Raw genomic sequence first — 5,884 nt, forward strand, 5'->3', positions numbered from 1 at the left:
AGCCATGTATCAACTGACCACTTTCCATCTGACTTTATTTTTGGTGAAATAACGATTTCTGAGCAATCACTCAGAACACCTTGTGAATGCACTGATTCTAACGTTTCAATCCCTGAAATAACTGGAAATCAATTGCAAATGATGATAAAAGAAAAAATAATGTGAGAGATGTTTGATTTGGTAATTAATAAACTACTTAGCTGTTTGCATCCCTGCTTCCCTCAAAACTCCCACATCTGGGACCACTTGAATCCCACTGGGAGGTTTGATCCTATGTTAGTTTCTGAGACTGATACAAGTTAATATGAATATAAGTAGTCTTAGATCAACAGCTCAGCATGGAGTCAGTCCTGCAGTATGTCTTACTCTGACCTGGATAACTACATAACTGGGTTACTGACTTCTTTCCCTGTGACAAAAATCCTTGTATTTCATTCCAGTTCAGTAGTAAATTAATAACTTCCTTGTTCCACTAGGGCTAAGGTCCTGCCTCATAACTAGTTCCTCCAGCAATTGCATTTCCTGATCTTAAACCCAGTATCTCCATGACTTGCTCTCTAATATCTGTCCTCTGCCTAGCAGACTCTGGCATATGGATAAATATCCCAGATACTGGACTCAGTATGGACTTTTGAAAGAGGACTTTCCTTAAAATGAACGGGGTGTCCATTCTTTGTAAAACCATCACCCTATACTTTCTCTTCTGTCTTGGAATCTGAACTACTCTTAAACTTGCCTGGTTCCAGCTTTCCTAGTCTGATTTATCCCACCATCAATAAGCATCAGTCATCATAACAAAGCATTCTTCAGCTTTAGTATTCATATCTCATTAGTTGTCTCATTTGTCTCTATCTCTCTGATTGGAGGGCTAAAGGGCAGGACATCAACCAAACATAAAACCCTCCTCCCAAAGTCTCCCTTTAAAGAGAGTCCAGAAGCTTAGCTGACTCCTCATTTTCTTCCAGCTACACTCCTTGATTTTTCTCATTTATACCCCTGGAACCTAGCACAGTGTCTGGCACATAGTATAGGCAATTGACATTGCATTATATTGTATTACATTGTGTTGTGATGTATGTACAAGCTGTAAGTATCCTTACTACAGCCTAATTTGGAAAACCATTGCAGGTTTGAAGGAAATACTTTATACCTAGAATTAGCTTCATTTGAATTGATATCTGGTTACCTTTAAGCAAATGTTTCTTTTAGTATAGACAACTTCTAATTTACTCCAGTGGCATATAAACTATAACTGGAAGGATATAAAGAAGATTAGAATCTACCCTGTCCAAAGATGACATACATACTTGTGAAATTTCCTGTATTTTTCCTCCTCGAAGTCCTACTGTTACGCTTTATCAACAAATGGAGGTGACCTTGGGTTCTCAAAGGCTTTGAATATGCTTCTGTCCATGTACCAATCCAGCTATGGAGGCTCAACTCCAGAAAGTTGGTTCTTGATGATAATTTTTTGGAGGGTGGGGTGGGTAGGAGGCTATGGAAACCCCTGATATAATGTTTTTGGGTAAACAAGTTTCTCATAAAATATAGAATGTCTTTACGTTCAGCTGTGTGCCAACAGATAAAAGTACTAAAAATGGGATGTCCATTTTTAATTGGTATTATGTCACTTAGAACCATTCATTCAACAAATATTTATAGAGCTCTCGCTGCACAAAAATGTTATTCTATGTGTAGCTTCCTATTTAACTGATACGCAATGACTGTTATGTCTAATGAGCAGCGATCTCAAACTGGAGCCAATAGACAATTGGTTACAAAGGAGGGTATTCTAGAGCCAGCTCAAGCCAGAAATTAAGAGCTGATTGTTATATTTTCAATGTGAGCATTTACACTTTGGAACCAGCAAACACCACAAAAAAGGGTTTGTTTTATTCATCCATCCATCCATCCATCCATCCATCCATCCATCCATCCATCTATCCATCTCTCTCTCTCTCTCTGATTGTCTCCCCCTTTCCTCCACCCTCACAACTGATTGTTGAACTTTTACCAGCAGATTGTTAGCTACAAAGTATATTATTCAATCCTTTTCTTTTGTTTAGAAAGTTTTTGAGAAGTAAAGCCAAAACAAAAAAATGGATTCTGGTAATTCAAATAGTGGAAGGCGGTAGCCACAAAATAGCTATGTGATTTGAATCAAGCTACTGATTTAGAAAATATTATCAACAAGAGAAAAGGTTATATGTGTACCAAATATCCTTGCACAAATACAGACCATCCTTAACCCCAGTCAGATGTCTTCCAAACAAGTGTCATTGTTTACAAGGGGGAAAAGGTGATAGACCATAGATTCAGATACCCAAATACTTATATACCTTATTGATGATAAATCAGCATCATCTTTCTAACTGAAAACCAGTATCATTCTTGGAGGCCATTAGGAAATACCTATATCATTTGTTTCTATGACAGTTTGTATAAATCTAGTTTTAACTTCAAAACTAATATTTGTTGTCTTTTCTACATTTTTTATTAAACTCCAAAAAGTTTAAAGTCAGCTGAGAAGTGAATTTGGCTAATATCCACTTTTTAGTGTCTATAATTATGTTATAGATTTGGTTTTGTTATTTCAAAGGCTGTTTATTTTCCTCAAGGCACTATGCCTAAAAATGAGGTAGATGTGACTAAATCAGTGGTGGTGACTGGGTATGACTTCATGGCCCAAATAACTAGGCTTTTCCAAAGTATAACAAAAAAGTGACTACAATTACAATAAAACTGATTTCAAGTAACATTTATTAACCACCTACTATGTGTCAGGCACTGTACTAAGCACTGGAGATACAAGTAAGAAAAAGAAAGACAATCCTTTCCCTCAAGAAGCTTATGACTGAATTACAATCACTCAGATTCAGTTGCATAAGCTTCTCCAGCAACACTCTAAAATGAAGTTAATATTAAGCATTTATTAATTTATTATTATTTCATGGCAATTGAAAAGAGGAATGATCATCTTGACAAAACTCCTCATTTTATAGATGGGGAAGCAGAATTACCCAAGACCCCACAGTCCATAAATGGCAGAACCAGGATCAGGTCTTTTTAAAGATAATTCTTTAGTTTTCCTACTATGCCACCAGCGACTTTCCAAGAAGAAAATAATCGAAAAAAAATTGCTAAAGTCTTCCTGGGAATTATAAAAAGAGTTCTTCACTTCCAGAAACTAAAACAAAAAGTTCTGGTCTGAAGAGGCCAACTATCCTCATCTTCCATGCCAATTCCTCAAACATATATTAGCCATTTCCTTCTCCAGTTCATTTGATAGGTGAGGAACTGAAGCAAATAGGGTTAGGTGACTGGCACAGGAAGTGTCCGAGGCCAGATTTGAACTCAAAAAGAGGAGTCTTCCTGATTCCAGGCCCGGGGCTCTATCCGTGGCATCATCTAGCTGCTTCATTTCTATGATTCCTACTTCCACTTTTATGAATAGTATCACCACCACCATAATCATTATCACCACCACCACCACCACCACCAGTTATACCTCATGATACCTGTAATAGGTTAATTGATTGATGTTTTATGGTCTGATTTATAATTTTATTCTTAAAACAGTTTGAACTTTTTTGGGGGGCGGTGATCAACAGTATTTATTTTTCTTTTTATTTGTATCCCCATTGCTTAGCATAGTACGTGGGACATAATAAGCATTTAAAAAATCTTTGCTGCCTCCTTTTAGAGTGGAAGTCTAGTAAGCTTAGCTCCCTGATACAAAATAAAATGCTTTTAGAATTGAAACATATTTGTAAAATGAAAGCACAATTTCATTGCTAATAGTGACTAAGGCCGATAATCAAGAACAACAGAGATCATGTTAAATAATAGCTTCTCTGAGAATAGAAGTGTAAATGATAACATTATTCATGAGTTTAACTGTTCTTTATTGCTATAAAGAATTAGATTATGTTTGAGCTTTAGCTTTGACAGATGCTTTACATTAAAATATACATATATAGCATGTGTGTAGATATGTATACATAGGCACACACAAATATATACATATATGTGTATGTACACAAATGCATATCTATGCATCTATGTGTATGTACATAAAGGCAGTATCTCCATTTCTTGTCCATGTCTTGTCTGAAGTGCAGGGCCTGCTCATGGCCTTGATTCTTCCATTGAACGGCATAGGAGCTTTGATTTGCTCAGTTTTTTGCCTTGCCTGGTTTCCTCCTCTTCAAACAACCTGGCAGGCTATGCTAACTTGGGTCTCAGTACTATAATGCCCAACTTAGTATAAACACCCAGACCAGCTTGGAGCATTGCAGCTCAGAACTCCCAAGCTCCAGAAATCCGCCAGCTTCAGCTTCCCCAGCTGACCATATAAAGTTTAAAATGAATTTTCATTTTAAAGGGAGGTAGAGGACTAAAGAACCATGATCAATTGGGAACTTGTAAAGAATAGCCATGGGAATTACTGTTCAGGGTAGGATTGGGAGAGGAGATTGGGGTTAAAGCTTAACATTTTAAGATGATTTTCCATTTACTCAAGTATATGGTCCCCAGTACGAGCAAAATAAATAGCTATTTAAGCTATGTCATTAGCAGGGTGACTGTCTTCCTCGAAGGGAAATGGCATTCATCTCCACGAAACCATATCCTGAGAGTTACAGTCTATTAGCCAACCCTCAGTGACTTTGTAGTGTTACTTTTCCATAGCTGTGGGCAGCTATGAGCCCTGAATAAGCACCCCAATACAGAATAACAAGTGATTTTTTTCCTGGCAAAACCCACAGACACGAACATAACATTATTTGGTATTTGGGGTTTGTCGATTTCCTGAAATAAAAAGAATAAGAATAAAAATATTGGATTCAGGCTTTTGCCAAAAGAAATTAGGATGTGGCAAATAATAGCACTTGTCTCAGTGGGGATGAGTCCAAAGGCTACATTGTGGGGCTATTATAATCATAGACTGTTAGAATCGGGAGGAACCTTAGGGGTCATCTGGTCCGGCTCCCATTTTATGTCTTCTTTCTTCACCAGCCCGATGCAGCAGTACAGCAGCTGCCTGGCCAGGGGCACTCTGGCAGAAAAGATCATGTCATGTTTACTTGAAAAATACTTCCCTCTCTTTTCTTAGTATATGCTTACTGCCAAAATAGAGATATGCATATGTTCCTGGGAACATAAATGTGCTCCTTAGTTGAGCCTTTAAGAATTTGGCTAGAGAGTTGATTAAAGAGTTGGTTAAAACAAGAACAGTATTAAAACAAATTTCCTTTTTGCTTTCAACTCACACACCTCTTCAGCAGTCCTACTGAGTCTCTGAAAAGCTTCTACACCTGCTGAGAAGCAAAAGGAAATAGCATAGAGAAAAAAATCAAATATTTTCTCTTCCATTTCTCCCTTTTGAATTATAATAATTTGGTGCATTCAAAGAGCATGTGCCACTTAACATTCATTTATATTTATACTGTTGTTATTTTAAATCAGTAATGGATTCTAAACAGAGCTGGCTAAGCAAATATAATTTTGCCTCCATTTTCTTCAGGCTAGCTCCTCTTCTAGATCCATTCTTTCAGAGGATCACACATCTAGAACTGAAAGGGAATTTAGAGGTCATCAAACCTCCTTACTGTGCAAATAAGGAAACAGAGGCCCCGGAAAGTTAAGTGAGTTGCACAAAGTCACAAGGGTAGTGTCAGAGATGGGATGTGAACCCAGATTCTGGTGCCCTTAATGCTCTGTCACTGCCTTCTCTATGTTTTTCATCTTCTTATTTCTCTCCCCGTTCCATTAAACCCAGCTTTCAAGAAATTCAATGCAAGGCTCTTTAATAATTCTAAAAACATATTCAAGGTACCATGCTAGGTTCTGAGGATTTAAAAATAAAATATGGAAAAAATCTTCT

The 5,884-nt window shown here is 37.2% G+C and overlaps 1 non-coding gene across 1 annotated transcript; it reads left to right on the plus strand.

Moving 5' to 3' along the window:
• The first annotated feature begins 1,224 nt into the window (after nucleotides 1–1,224).
• Nucleotides 1,225–1,329, plus strand: LOC118835049. The gene has a single exon (XR_005009411.1). It is a non-coding gene; the product is annotated as a U6 spliceosomal RNA (small nuclear RNA).
• Nucleotides 1,330–5,884: the final 4,555 nt, after the last annotated feature.

This window comes from Trichosurus vulpecula, chromosome 1 (genome assembly GCF_011100635.1).
Source record: "Trichosurus vulpecula isolate mTriVul1 chromosome 1, mTriVul1.pri, whole genome shotgun sequence".
NCBI classification, from domain to species: Eukaryota; Metazoa; Chordata; class Mammalia; order Diprotodontia; family Phalangeridae; genus Trichosurus; species Trichosurus vulpecula.